Source organism: Syngnathoides biaculeatus, chromosome 7 (assembly GCF_019802595.1).
Source record: "Syngnathoides biaculeatus isolate LvHL_M chromosome 7, ASM1980259v1, whole genome shotgun sequence".
NCBI lineage: Eukaryota > Metazoa > Chordata > Actinopteri > Syngnathiformes > Syngnathidae > Syngnathoides > Syngnathoides biaculeatus.
In genome coordinates this window covers 32179417-32195246 of record NC_084646.1, presented here as the reverse complement: position 1 = coordinate 32195246, position 15830 = coordinate 32179417, and the positions used below count along the sequence as shown (strand labels likewise).

At 42.6% G+C, this 15830-nt stretch overlaps 1 pseudogene; it reads right to left on the bottom strand.

Annotated features, from left to right (window-relative positions):
* Positions 1-333: 333 nt before the first annotated feature.
* LOC133503563 (protein Jade-1-like) lies at positions 334-1967 on the bottom strand (annotated as a pseudogene).
* Between the last annotated feature and the right edge of the window lie 13863 nt (positions 1968-15830).

The following is a 15830-nucleotide window of genomic DNA, read 5'->3' as shown; positions in this document are numbered from 1 at the left end:
CCAACACTTTGTGGTCCCTGAAATTGCGGATGGTTGATCCATCCAGGGCACGACTGACAGCTATAAAACCACTTTATCCCACCACAGAGGATCACGTTACCGTTGGCAGAGTACTGGACAGCTGTGACAGCAATGCAATGGGGATGTAGCTTCTTCTCCATTTTAGAGGTGGCGAGCTGAAAAATGCGCAGGGTGCTGTCGCTGTATCCCACCGGCACGTGCACACACCCGGAAAAGGGCTCCAGCACATGCAGGTGCACGACTGGTTGAGCACCTGGAACTGCACCACCAGTTCATTACTAGGGATGGATCACACCCTCAGACTGCCGTCTTCACTGCAGGTGGCAAAGTGGGTCTCATCTGTCTGAAAGGCCAAATCATTCACCTTTTTCTTTGTGGCTACTGACCAGCCGGATGTTGCTGTTGTCTGACCAGTCTATGTACCACAAGGTTACCATGGTGGTGCCCACAATTTAATCTTGCGGACATTGCGCAAATTGACAAACAAGACACAGGATGACTGCAATGACAACGGGGACGACGAGGCAAAAGACATGAGCCCAAGGGCGGCCATGTCCTCTTCATTGTCCCCTCTAGCCCTTCCTCTCAATTTGCCCTTCTTGCTCCCGACGCTTTCCTCATTTTCAACTTCAGTTTTGGAGTCCCACTCCACAGAGTCACTGCCCTTAAGGCCCGAGTGCTTGGGACAGTAGTACTTGAACTTGACTTTGTCGTCCTGGGTGATGATGGTCATCTCTAGGCCGGAGTGGAGGCCGCAAGTTACGTGGAAGACAATGCAGCAGTTTTTGGCGGAGCACTGGATGCAGGCTCCCATCTTTTCTTTACACAGGCAGCAGATGAGCGCCCACCTGTTGCTGGGAATGTGCGATACATTGGTGACTGACTCCATCTTCTCCGGTTCCCATTGCTCACCTCTGGGATCCACAAGGCACAGCTGACATGGACATACTTGGTTGCACTGCATGTGGGCTTCATAGCACCGCCCTTCTTCGGGCGCAACTGCCACTTTGGCAGGATACCCAAGGTGCATATCCGACGCAACCAGCTACAACCAGTTTTTTTTGTATGCCGTAACATGGCATAACTGGTGGACGCAGTATTGCACTTGTTGGAGAACACCATCTCGTTGTTGTCCTTGCTGTTGGGGAACTGGCACATCACACACCACATCCTCATCATACTCGATGCCCAGGCCCTTCTGTGTCTCGGTAGCGTGTGTCATGTTTTTATGACAACGCCGGTCAAACTCTTCCAAGGTGCTCTCCATGGCCAATTTGTCCAGTGGTGGAAGGGCCAACTTTGCAAACTCCTCATTGACGACCTCCAGCCAGGTGACTCCTCAGTGAGGTCATAGCAACATATGCCCTCCGTCATAGTCCTGATGTCCATGTAACTGAGGACTAGGGTTGCCGATATGCGGATCAGCTTCTTGGGCCTGATGAACATGACATCCTTACTTTTGTCAGTTAGCACCCAGGTCATCGACTCCGGGATGGACTGCAGGCTAACAGGCACCTGGACACACTTTTTCCCGCTTCTGCCTCCATGGGTCGGCCAGGACGTAGTAATCCTCCACGTTGAGCTGGTACGAATCGTGCACCCTCATGGTGGTGATCAGGTCCATCCTGAAGACCTCAGATGGTTTCTGTCTGCATCCTCTCCTGGCCTGGGATGAAGTCTGGGACCAACATGTTGAATTGCTGGCAATGTCAGACTCATTGCTGCTGCAGACTTCTTTTCATGGTGGGGCGTCTGAGTAGTTCCAGCTTCACCACACTTGTTGATATGTCATTGGTTGTCCACGGAGGGACACCATCTTCACATACGAGTACCAGGAATAGGTGTCCATTGGCGAGGTGGGATTGTCCTTGGTCCATGATGATTCATGTCTTTAAATCCAGTGACAAACACGTACAGTCCCAGACTGGCCAGTGCGGAGGAGCCATGCTCCGATCAGCACGAAGGCCAGCAGTACCAATAGTGGCTCTCCTTTACCTAACATGCTCAAGCGTGGATCAGCAGAATTCTTCACCGGTTTGAGACCAGGGCAGCCTATTGCTACCCCACCCTTTGTAGCCGGACTTCCACTGGTACTCGTCGTTGAATGAAAAAGGGAGCCACAGGCTTGCAGTGGGACAGGTGTATCCACGTGGGATGTTCTGCTATCTTAATCACCGTGGGAGTTGTCAGCACACTTGGTAGGGACCTTCCCAGCGAGGTGAGGACCAACACTTTCTCTTGATGACTTTTCTCAGGACCCAATCGTCATTGGACACCAACGGCACCTGTAAAGAAGGCACAGTAGGCGGCAGATCATTTGCTTCTTTAACACTTTTATTTGCAGGATCTCTTTCATCCAACCAGCTAAAGCAGTGATTTCCAACCCTTATAGAGCCAAGGCACATATTTTACAAAAATCCCACGGCACACAAACAAAACTAAATGTCAATGATAGATTAATTACAGTATGTACTTCCTGCCATCTAATAGTGTCACGTCCCATCGGAACGAGAGGTAGGACCCAAATGCAGGAACTCGGAAGACGCAAGGTAGTTCAAGAAGAGACACGTTTATTGTATGCAGAGTTCGGGGATCGAGCAGGCAGTCCGGTGCACGGGGAAACAATGCAGGCAGAAGTGTCAAGGAGTCAGGCTTACAAGGTTGGTCAGAGAACGGACGGAGGTCGGTACACACAGGTTCAGTCAGGAGTACGAGAGTGCTGGAACGGGACATAAAGCTCAACGAACTGGCGCCGGCCAGTCGTCACCGGGTCCTATATATACGGGGGATGATCAGGCCGCATGAGGCACAGGTGTGTGCCTCCCAATCACCACAGCCGCACAGCTCGCGCTGAAGCGGCAGGATAATGACAAATAGAAGAGGATTTTTTTTTTTGTTCTGCCTGTCATTGTGCCTCACTGGCATAAATAGATGAATAAAAATATATTATTTCTTGGAAGTATATATATATATATATACACATACACACACACATATATATATATATATATATATTAGCAATTACATAAAATTGGATAACTTCCCACGGCACACGTGAAGAGCGCTCACAGCACACTAATGTACCCCGGCACACTATTTGGGAATCACTGAGCTACAGTATTTTCTTCTTCTGACTGCTGCACTGGCTGCTCTACCACTGGCAGTCTAAATGTTCTACTAGATTCTATTTCAAATGGGAACAATCCTTTATCTGTATATACAGTTTTACTAAATGTAAACATTCTCTTTAAGTTCTTCCTGTATGTTCCATAGTTTTCCTTAATCGAGACTTCACTGTCCCATTGCTTCGTTCCACTAATCCTGCACAATGATTTTTAAGGTTATTTCTAGATTTGCAGATACTTTACTGATTTTGTTTATTAACAAAATGTGACCCATTGTTGCTGTACATTTTTTCTGGGATGCCATGAGAAGAAATAATTTACACAAGAACTTTGCCACAGTGATAGCATCACCACTTGTACATGGAAAAATCTCCACCCATTTAGATAGATCAATACAAACAACATTTGTAATAGTGGACTTTGTTTAACTCAATAAAATTGCAGTTCCCTTGAGTATTGTGTTTACAGCAATTAAGACATGATCTACAAAAAACTTTTGAGTAAGAATTGAATCCAAAGGTGCGAAAACGTCTGTGTGTCACGTCCCATCGGAAACGAGAGTAGGACCCAAATGCAGGAACTCGGAAGACGCAAGGTAGTTCAAGAAGAGACACGTTTATTGTATGCAGAGATCGGGGATCGAGCAGGCAGTCCGGTGCAGCAGCGGTAGTTGTGACGTCGGGCGAGAGAGCAGATGAGCGGACAGGCAGGAGTCGGTACACGGGAGAAAATCAGGGATACGAGAGTGCTGGAACGGGGCATGAAGCTCAACGAACTGGCCGAGAACCAGTCGTCACCGGGTCCTATATAAACAGGGGATGATCAGCCCGCATGAGGCACAGGTGTGTGCCTCCCAATTAGCGCAGCCGCGCGGGTACCCGCACAGCTCTTGTTGAAGCGGCAGGATCATGACACTGTGTATAATAGCTACCATTACCATCCCTCCTGTTGAGACATGGCATGGCCCATGACTCAAAATTGCCACTGTTTTAAACAGATTTTTTGGTAAAAGAGGTTTTCCATTGATTATTTATATCAGTGGTCTCAAAAGTCAATTCATCTTGGGGCCGCTGGAGGCACATTCTGGGTGAGGCTGGGACGCAGCCTCAGCGCACATGCACATAATTTGTCATGTCATGTCATTATCCAAACCACTTATTCTCACAAGAGTTGCAGGAGAGCTGGAGCCTATCCCAGCTAACTTCGGGCGAAAGGCGGACTACACCCTGGACTGGTCGCCAGTCAGTAACAGGGCAGACATCAACACCATCACTGAGCGGGAATCAATCCCACACTGCCCATACCTAAGGCTACACCCTCAGTGATTCTAGTTGCACACAATTTAAAAGAGAAAATTAAAAAAATTCTTCTTCTTTTTTTTTTTAGCACAAAATAAGATAAGCAAGGAAGCTGGTGTAAACAGGTTGTGTGCAAAACTAATGAAACTCTCCATGGCAAAATCACTAACTTTCACTCAAAGAAAAAGGTTTCTCTGCTTGCATCAAGCCTTGTCACTGTCACACCCCCGGAAGCCACAACACCACCGTGATTGATAGTTTCACCAGCTCCACACACAACACCGTAAAGTGGCATTCATATAAAACTTCAGGGCCACACCATCATTTAACTTTCATAGTAGGGTGCGGCCAACGTGGGGGCCGCAAACGGCCCGCGGACTGCCAGTTTGAAACCACTAATGTATATTGTCTTCTAATTCAGTTTTTTCTGTAAGCCATCACTGGGTTTCACTTTGAGGAGCATGTTTTGCACGTTTTTTAGAACTGTTAAATCAATAGGAGGGTTGGGGGCTTGTGATTGTGTCAGTATGTGTGTGCCATATTTTCCTGTTGCTGGCTCCTTGGCGGTTTTTTATCAGCGAATTTGTTTCTCAGGGAGATAGCATTTTTTTTCTTTTTCTTTTTTTTCAAGTTTTTTCTTACAGCTCTCTTTCTGCCTCTCACTTTCTTTAGCCGGTTCTAATCTGTTGTAGCTGTAGTTTCTTCACCTGGTTTTAATATAGCCACTGCTTGCATTACTTCAGCTGTATTGCTTGCCTTTCTCTTTCTTGCCTATGCTAACCAACCTCTCGCCATCCTAAGATGTATGTCTTAATCTTGGCTTTTCCTTACTTCCCTGTAACACTTGCCATCAATCTTTCTGCCAACTTGCTGCATCCTTCAACTGTTAACTTGCCATTTAAGCCATGCTATTTTTCTTTTTTATTTTTTTCTTCCCATTTCTTTAAGAAACATCATGCTGCCCGGTAAACATTACTGTTAATAACTGTTAATTTGCCATTTAAGCCGTTATTTTTGTCTTTTTTTTTTCATTTTTTTAAGAAACATCATGCTGTTCCACAAAGTTCACGTCCCCTCTAGGGCAGACTTACTGTCCCACTCACCATTATGCTTTTCTACGTTTGTCCCTTAGAGACTACTTGTCCTTTTTGGGACCTAAATCCTAATCCACTACCTTGTGTACTTCACCGGAACACAGACTTCTGCTCACATCATTAGATTTCCATCCATGACCTATGATTCCACAAGTACGTAATGGCATTCACACTCACATTCACTCACTCACACATTTATGGATCATTATAAATACCCTCTTTAAAGGTGGAGTAACCTTAAAACCTCCTTCTGACACAGTAGCCTTGAAACCTCCTTCTGGCGGAGTAGCCTTCAACCTCCTTCTGGCGGAGTAGCCTTAAACCTCCTTCTGGTGGAGTAGCCTTACTTACCAGTTCAAGCGTTGTCTAGACGCCAGTTATGCATGATCCCGTCAACTTTTGTCCACCGAGGGGAGATTGGACTCTGGCACCGGCCTGGCTACGAATTCACATCCTACCATGGCTTTTCTTCAGGAACAGCTAAATTCTCCTGGCTGTCGACAGACTTCAGTGTGTCTTCTCCCTCCTCGATGGGCGGTGGTGTTTTGGGATCCAGCTCGAAGGACCAAAATATCAGGTTTAAAAAGCCTGACTCAATTAAAAAAAGTCAAACAGACAAGGTTTCAAGTTTTACTTACTGCAAGGGGAGCGACAGGGCTTCTCTCTGCTTCCAACTCCAACTCGTCTCCCCCTTTGTAGCTTCTTTTTATTCACATAAATCACATGATGAGTGTATGTGTGTGACTGTTTCATTGATTACATCTGACTGATTGATGACATCTGTTTTCAAGACAATGAGTTCAAAGGTAGAAACTTGGTGGTGATGTGTAACCAACTACAATATGTACAAAATGAGAACATATGAATGATTTGCTAAACAAACTGAGTCTGAGATCTGCCGCAAACAGGTCACATAGCCCTTCATATGATCGGTGCTCACGAAGTAGCCCTCAGCTTTAAAAACGTTGCTGAGCCCTGCAGTAAGACGTCATGGTTTGAAATAATGCATGGCACAGAAGTTTCCCCTGCTTAAACCAGCACATGTCAAGGCCGGTCTTAAGTTTGCCAATGACCATTTGAGTGATACAGAGGAGTCATGGGAGAAAGTTTTGTGGTCAGATGAGACCAAAATGGAACTTTTTTGGTCATAATTCCACTAACCGTGTTTGGAGGAAGACGAATGATGAGTCTCATCCCAAGAACACCATCCCTACTGTGAAGCATGGGGTTGGGAGCATCATGCTTTGGGGGTGTTTTTTCTGCACATGAGACAGGACGACTGCACTGTATTAAGGAGTGGATGACCACGGCCATGTATTGTGAGATTTTGGGGAACAACCTCTTCTCTCTGTCAGAGCATTGAAGAAGCATATCAAGGTTCTGGGATGGCCTAGCCAGTCAAAACCCAATAGAAAATCATTGGAGGGAACTGAAATGTCGTATTTCTCAGCGACAGCCCAGAAACCTGTCTGATCTAGAGAAGATCTGTGTGGAGGAGTGGGCCAAAATACCTCCTGCAATGCGTGCAAACCTGGTGAACAATTACAGGAAATGTTTGACCTCTGTAATTGCAAACAAAGGCTACTGTACCAAATATTCACATTGGTTTTCTCAGGTGTTCAAATACTTATGTGCAGCTGTATCATACATACATACATTGTGATTTCTGAACCTTTTTTTTAGATTATCTCTCTCACAGTGTACATGCACCTACAATGAAAATTTCAGACCCCTCCATGATTCCTCCATAAGTGGGAGAACTTGCAATATAGCAGGGTTTATTTATTTTCTTTGCTGTAATTCTATACATCTGCCAATATTTATTATATTATTTATTTTGGGTGTGCAAGAACATCCAATGTTCGCAATTTCTCTCATTCAATAATGTATTGGAAGTGGATTTGTCTCTTGCTTCATCAATTTTCCTCCAATACATTGTTGCTGTTGGTTATTGTATCTGGCATTGAGGCCAATAAAGTGATTATTAATATATTTTTATTGTCTGCTCATTACACATAGAAAAAAAATATAATGAACTAGTTCCATTTTTTATACAAATCAATGAGCCATAATGTCACTCAAGATAATAGTTTTCTTCCTTTCAATAAACACACCACATCATGTTTTCATAAGAATTCTACACAGTTAATCATGATGGTAAAAAAAAATATGTATAAAACATCTCATGAGGCCTCGATCATCGGGTTGAAGCCATGCCAAGGAGGTTTTACACCAGGTAAAGGCATGCCTAATATACAGAGATGTAAAAATGTGTGCCTTCATGTGGTTCTACCTTCTTGTCTTATCAGAAAGATGAAGTCTCATCACTAAAACAGCCTTCTTTCAGTTGGAGAACATTTCCAGAGTGAAGGGTTGAATGTTCCATGCAGACAAACAGAAGATCATTCTGTCAGGGGCTTGCCCAGGCCACTGACCTGTGTCTGTCTGCTTCCAGCAGCAGCTCCTCACCTGCTCTTGATTGGCACTAATTGTCCAATACATTTGGCCCTCGTGTTGTGGTTAGGCCAGTTCGTTGTATGACACTGCGTGAGTGTACGAGCTTCTTTTTGTGTATTTGCCTTGTTGCCACAGCCCAGTGTTCTTGTGCAACCACAGCCAAATCTAGTGAACTCTTGTTTTTTATTTATAGTTATCCGCCCTCATTTTTTCATGTTTTTGGACCTCGCCTTTTGCCACATATTTTTGTGCTTTTGCCTTTTTTGGACTGCTTACCCATGTATGATCTCTGCCTGGATTAAAGAGTCCTCAAAAACTATGTCGCTGCCTTTTAATCCTCCATTTGGATTCTACCCCACCTCCCATGTTCGTGACACATCCATGCTTTTATCTGTAGTAGACTCGACTATTAGAATGGTGTTCTGACTAGACTCCCTCAGATGAGCATTAAACAGCGACAGCTCATTAGGATTGCTGCAGCTGGAGTTCTGAACAGAGCGAAAAGTTGAGAACATTTGTAGTCTCTTCACTGGATTCTAGTCAATTATCAAATAGACCAGTGATTTTCAACCTTTGTTGGCCCAAGGCTCATATTTCATACTTTGAAAAATCTTACAGCCCACCTACAAACTAAAATGCTACAAAAACATGGATACACCTGTTAATTATGTACTTTCTGATATCTAATAGAGAATTACCGATTTTTTTTTCAGACAAGTCGCACGAGCCATAAAATGCATAATAAAGAAGGAAAAAAACATATATATAACTTGCACTGGAGTATAAGTTGCATTTTGGGGGGAAATGTATTTGATAAAAGCCAACACCAAGAACAGACGTCATTTAAAATTTAAATGTCGAACAATTTAAAATAAAAATAGAATGGAGGCAACAACAGGCTGAACGGTGTGCATGACACAACAAAGAACGTGCCTGGTATGTTAACATAACATATTAAGAGTTATTCCGATAACAATAGCATAAATAACATACTAAGTTAACCGAAACCATCCGTGTCTCTCCAATGAAATCTTCATCCACGGTGTCACTTTTCATCAACTCCACTAATTCGGGAGGTAGAAGATGCAGTGCTTGCTCTTCTACGTTGCCTATGTCACACCCATCATCAATTGCAGTTCCAATTGTTCCAGCCTTTCTGAATTCTGACAGAATGGTTTCGGTTGTCACAGAAGCCCATGCTTTGTCGATCCATCCATTGACTTCCAGGAAAGTTGCACGGCGCATTCTCCCGGTTGATGTGAAGCTGTGCTCTCCATCCATCATCCACTGCTCAGACAGGTTACGCAAGACTGCCTCAAAGCTCCTATTCACGAAGATATCAAGTGGCGGAAGTATTTTGGTCAAGCCTCGAGGGATGATGACAGGTATGGAGTTTAAATTTTTTAATTTCGCTTTGAACTGTGGGGTGATGTGCGCTCGCATGCTATCCATGACAAGCAGAGCTCTGCGTGCTCTAAAGAAGCCATCCGAACACTAAGTGTAGCACTTTGTAACCCATAAGTTAATCATTTCTTGATCTATCCACCCTTTCTCAATCACGGTGACTGCAACTGAGGGGGATTGAATTTTTGGCATAGTTTTTCGTTTGAAAATGACCATTACTGGCAATTTTGATCCATCTCCACAACATGCCAGCACCACTGTGAAGTGTGATTTCTCATGACCAGTTGTTACTATATTCACACTCTTGCCCTTTCTCTGCATCACCTCGGCCCATGGGAATGTGAAATGTGAGGGGAACTTGTCCATGTTAATAATATGATCCAGTGTCACATTGTGCTCACTTAAATGCTTCTCAATGAACTCACGGAACCTGTCAGTCTTGTCTTGGAAGTCTTCAGGCAGTTTTTGGGACATTGTTGTTCTTGCTCTGATAGAGAGGCGAGTGCGTTGCATGAAGCAATAACTTCAAGAAGGTCTTCCTGCAAAGTCATTTGTATTCATCTCCTTGGAAAATAATTGGACTTGGAGACACAGCTGCACTGTTGACAAGCCTTTCCCAGCAGCATGTTGTTCAAGCACCCATGTACGAACTCATTCTAGCTGTGGCCACCTACCTTTTCGCCCGTGATTGGCTTTTTTTTCGTTTTCTTCATTTCAGTAGAGTAAGGGGCCCTTACAAGTTTCTCGCTAACTCCAAAGCTTCTTTCTGCTGCTCGATTAGTTTTCGACTGCAGATTTTAGTACTTGCATCTGTAATCTTCTGAATCTGATTTTCTTTTCGGTGTTATTTTTGTTAAACCCTTCTCAGTTGTTTTTAAAAGTTACCGCCAATGTTGAAATTATCAACACAGGCTTGTGCCCTCTTGTGGTTTAGTGTGAAAATAACATGTGAAATTATATACCAGTAATAATGTGTTAATAATTTCACACATATGTCGCTCCAAAATATACTGTAAATAAGAAGAGAGTATAAGTGAGGGGGTGTACATGCATCTTCTTCTTTTCCTTACGACTTGTCCCGTTAGGGGTCATCACAGTGCTTCATGTTTTTCCATGTAAGCCTATCTTCTGCATCTTCCTCTCGAACACCAACTGCCCTCATGTCTACCCTCACAACATCCATCAACCATCTTATTCGTCTTCCTCTCGCTGTTTTGCCTGGATGCTCCATCCTCAGTACCATTCTGCCAATAAACTCACTCTCACCTCTGGACTTGTCCAAACCCGCGAAGTCCCATCTACTCCATGGTAAATAATTTCAACCCTGCTCCTAAACGTCTAGCCTAACTACCCTACATGTTTTACAAAGACAAAAGGCACCAATTATTAAAGTGTTCAAGGTTCTAAGAAAGATCTCTAGAGGAAAAACGGACATTTGTAAAGAACAATAGACTATGCTATTTGTGCTTAAAAGTTAGTCATACAGCAAAGACTGTTGATATTGTCTCACATGTGACACCAGCAAAGGACAGCACCTTACTTGTTTGCATGATGAGAATGACACTGACTGGACTCCCCAAAAAGAGAATTAAACAGCTGCAGCTCATTCAAAATGCTGCAGCTCAGGTTCTGACCAGAACAAAGATGTTAGAGCATATAACTCCAACTCTAAAGTCCTTACACTGGTTTCCACTCAGCTTTAGATTTTGAAGTTCTGCTACTGGTTTATAAATAACTAAATGGTTTAGGTCCTGAATACATGAAAGAAATGCATGTGGAACACAAATCCAGAAGAGCGCTGAGATCGACTGACTCAGGTCAAATAGTGGAGCAAAAACTCTAATGTGGGTGTTGGCAACTGCGGCCGCATGTGGCTCTTCAGGGCTGCCCTAATGGCAACCTGTAGCGTTTTCAAAAATGGTTGAAACTGGAAAAAGATGGGGGAGATAAATATATATATATTTTTTCAATAAGGTTTCTGTAGGACAGGGGTCAGCAACCCAAAATTTTGAAAGCCGAATTGAACAAAAAGAAAAAAAGTCTGGAGCCGCAAAAAATTAAAAGCCTTATATAAGCAATATAATGAAGGCAACACATGCTGTATGTATCTTTATTGGGTTTATTAGGTTATGATCAAAATGACTAAGTTGGCTACAAATACATAATGAGCATTCATGATTTCTTTTCTCTGCAGTGCATTCTGTAGAGAACGACACACCACGTGACTGCTCTGTTGTACGATGCCGCCTCAAGTTTAACTTCATTACAATATTAATGAATTATGTTTTCATTGCTTTGATGAATTTAAAGAAATGCAATTAAGAAATCCGTTTTTTGACATCTTTATTTTGAGGATTTGAAAAAGCAACGAATGAAACGTGTATAACACGCCCCTTATCTGGGCACTAAACAGTGTGCAATAAAATGGAGCCTGCATTTATAAAAATAAAACAGGAGGCTTTTGAAAACAGCCACATTTTTACTGAATATATGCCTATAACAGGATTGTGTTCTTACCCGTTTAATGTGACTTCTATTTTTGGACATCACTGGTCAGCTCCTTCCATCAGTGAATGGTTTTCCACGCTTAATTATCTCCCGGTTGCAACAAAACTTGTAGCGGTAGTGGAGTTTGGAGGTGCGATCACTTCTTAAATTTATTTTTGCGTTCCTCCAATTTCTCCAGAAGTAATGCAATCGCACTTTTTCTTTTTTTCCCAACTCAGTACTCGGCCATGTCATGTTTGTCCTCCTACAGAAACCATGTTAAAACAAAAAATATATTTCTCTCCCCCATCTTTTTCCATTTTCAAACATTTTTGAAAAATCTCCAAGGGAGCCACTACGGCAGCGCAAAAGAGCCGCGGGTTGCCAACCCCCGCTCTAGGAAGACAAACATTACACAAACATTCTTAACATTTTCCAATGCTGTAAGAATGTATAAAATTTCAACATTTCAGTCAATGAAGATTTGCGTCATAGCCTGCAACGCACGTTTCTATCAGTAGGGTTAGTCAGGTGGCTGTTGTAAACAAATCGGCAGCTGTGTGATGGGCCCAAACGGGAAAAGAGAAAAATAACTGAGGAGAACAGAGGATTCAATGTTTCTTGTACCGAATCATTTGCATTAATTGTCAATGTGGATGTTTGCTTTGTAGCGAGAAGTCATCAAATAACAAAAAGAGTCACGTGGAAAGACATTTCCAGGGAAGGCGTACTACATTTGCAGCCGAGTACCCAGTTGGGAAACAGAGAAAAAGTGTGACTGCAATACTTCTGGGGAAGTTAGAGGAGCGCAAAAATAAATTAAAGTGGATTGGATCTCCAAACTTCACTACCGCTACAAGTTTTGTTGCAACCTGGGAGATACTTAATTGTCCACCCTTGTGTCAAATATATTCATATAGCTGTTATGTACTCATTGAAATAAAGAGAAAAATATGCAACAGATTAGAAGACTCCTACTTAAGTAATAGTTTTCAAAAATATTTAATCATTCATTCATCATTGTGACACTAACAATAATAATGTCTTCATGGAATTTACTGTAATTATCTTCCTTTAGTTTTAGAACTATAATCATACTATCAATGTATTGCACTTTTGATTAGCTGTTAGAAATCACAGGACTCTACTTTCTTAGTGAGACTTGTAGCATCCTTTAGAGTAAAAGCTCAGCACAAGGGCCAATGAGTTAAAAACATGTATTGTCATTACCTTCATAATGTACAAAAAAAAAAAAAACAAGTTATTTAACCCACACACTATGCTTTGTCAGATCAAATGAAAGAACAGGAGCTCAGCAGGGACCATGAAGCATACGGACGTTTTACATCCAGTCTTCAGTACACTGAAGGGGTAAAAATGTACACCAGAAGAGATCCTTTAACTAATATGAACCAGCAATTACGAATCCAATTAAGCATTTCAATAGAAAAGGTCACAAGGAAAGCATCAGAAAACGATTTTTATAATTTTCTTACAAAGTATATTGAAAATTGAACTCAGCAAAAATATATCACAGTAGTTTTACAACATGCTCCAATATTAAGGAAATTTGAAATTGGTGGATTTTGAAGACACAACAGTCAGTATTTTTTGAGCCATCCATTTTCTTAGCTGCTTATCCTCACAAGTGTGACAGGAATGATGGAGCCTATCCCACCTAAATTTGCGCAGGAAGTGGGGGGTACACCTTGAATTACTTGTCAGCCAATTGCAGGGCACATAGAAACAAACATTTATACTCACACGCACGAGACTCCCCAATTAACTGAGTGCCCGAGGAAAACAGGACATGCAAACTCCACACAGGAGGGACTGGTATTTGAACAATTGTCTTCAGATCTGTGTGATTGTTCCACAGTGGTGCCCCAGCCATAACCAATGACAGTGTCTTGTCTTCAGGATACTTTTCTGGCTGAGAATCTTTATTTCTTATTTCCTAGTTTGTAAGAGCGCAAACTAATTTAACACTGTCATGAACTAGATAGAAAACACAGAAATATTGCAGGAAGCTTTGCACTTTCAGCAAATATCAACTTTACAAAAGTATTAATTTAGTAATTTAAAAAAAATCTGATCCCAGTGAAAGAAAGCTATTTTATTTTCACTTTAAACCACTGACAAATCAATTTACAAGATACAACATTGGTGCTTGCACATTACAATGCTCATTTTCTTGCCAAAGACCTTTTCAGCACATTCACTAATTATATTAGATTAAAAGCACACAATTGGGTGAATGTTTGTTTACATTTCTATATACTTTTTTGACATCCACAATGTAAGGCTCCATGTCCCAAATGAATATACTAAGCAATTCATCCATCCATCCATTCATTTTCTGGACCGCTTATCCTCACAAGGGTGATGGCCGCACCGGAGCCAATCCCGGTTATCTTTGGGTGAGAGGCAGGCTACATCCTGAACTGGTTGCCACCCAATCACCTGACGGATATAAACTAACATTTACACTCATATTCACACCAAAGGGCAATAAAGAGTCTTCAGTCACCCTACCACGCATGATTTGGGGATGTGGGAGGAAACCAGAGAAAACCTACGCAGGCACGGAGAGAACATGTAACAAGGAGGGCCAAAATTTGAACCCCGGTCTTGACAACTGTGAGGCAGATGTGCAAACCAGTTGCTCACCATGCTGCCAAGAGTAAGCAATTAAAAATCCTGAATAAACTGAATAACATTACAGACCAATAGAGTGCGTCTTGAAAAATTGGATCAATTCATTCTCTGGACACTGAATATAATTAGTTGTGCAACTGAGCCCTTTTTATATCCATCCATCCGTCCTTCCATCCATCCATCCATCCATCCATTTTCCTAGCCACTTATCCTCGCAAGGGAAGCGGGACTGCTGGAAGCCTATCCCAGCTGTCACCGGGCAGGAGGCATGGTCCACCCTGAACTGGTTGCCAGCCAATCGCAGGGCACGTGGAGACAAACAGTCGCACTCACAATCACACCAAGGGGCAATTTAAAGTCTCCAATTTATGTTGCTTGTTTTGGGGATGTGAGAGGAAACCACAGTGTCTAGAGAAAACCCATGCAGGCATGGGGAGAACATCCAACTCCACACAAGCGGGGTCATTATTGAACCCGAGACCTAAGAATTGTGAGGCCACTATGCTGCCGCCCTTTTTGTAATATCAGGTTAAACAAGGACCACTTATGTCATTGGTGGATTCCACCCTTTGATTAATGGAGGTGTAATGATGTAATGTTGTTGCGCTATAATAGGGACAGGACGTGAAAGTGCACTTTATTTTGAAAGACAGCACTTTCTCTGTCATTTATTCTTTTTTGTTCTTTTCAACGTTATTAAGGTTGTATGGAATTGTATGTTTAAAAATGTTTATTGCAAGGTTGAAAATCCCGTTAGATGTAAATGGAGGATCTGAGAGACACAGGAAGTAGGCTGCATATTTTATTTTGAAGCCACACTTGTCGTATGGCAGGAGGGACGTGAAAGCTACGCATTTTGTTCTTTACATATTTTTATTGTTTTGTCCTAAAATGTGAATATAAGTTAGTTTAAAACGTTTGCTAAGCGAGTGTAGTCACAGAGGCGCAGTGTTGAATGTGTTTCATTAATTTCAAACATAAACTCGCTCGCTGGAAGAGTGGGTAGGTTGCCATATGTGCGTGTGCTGCTGAGTGACCATGTGGTCTGTTCGGTGCGAATGATTGTTAGCAGAGACCGCGTGGAGACCGTGTTTTTGGTGTGTAGGAATTTGCGAGTTTGGACCCTACGTGTGTTCGATGATCGAGACCAATGATTAGACAAAGTTAACAGCAAATGGATTTATTACAAAGGAATGTGCAATACAGATGTCCGGGTCTTATCTAGGCATCTGCTGCACACGAGACGTATGTCTTCTGACAAGATGACCCAAGAAGAAGAGAAGAGC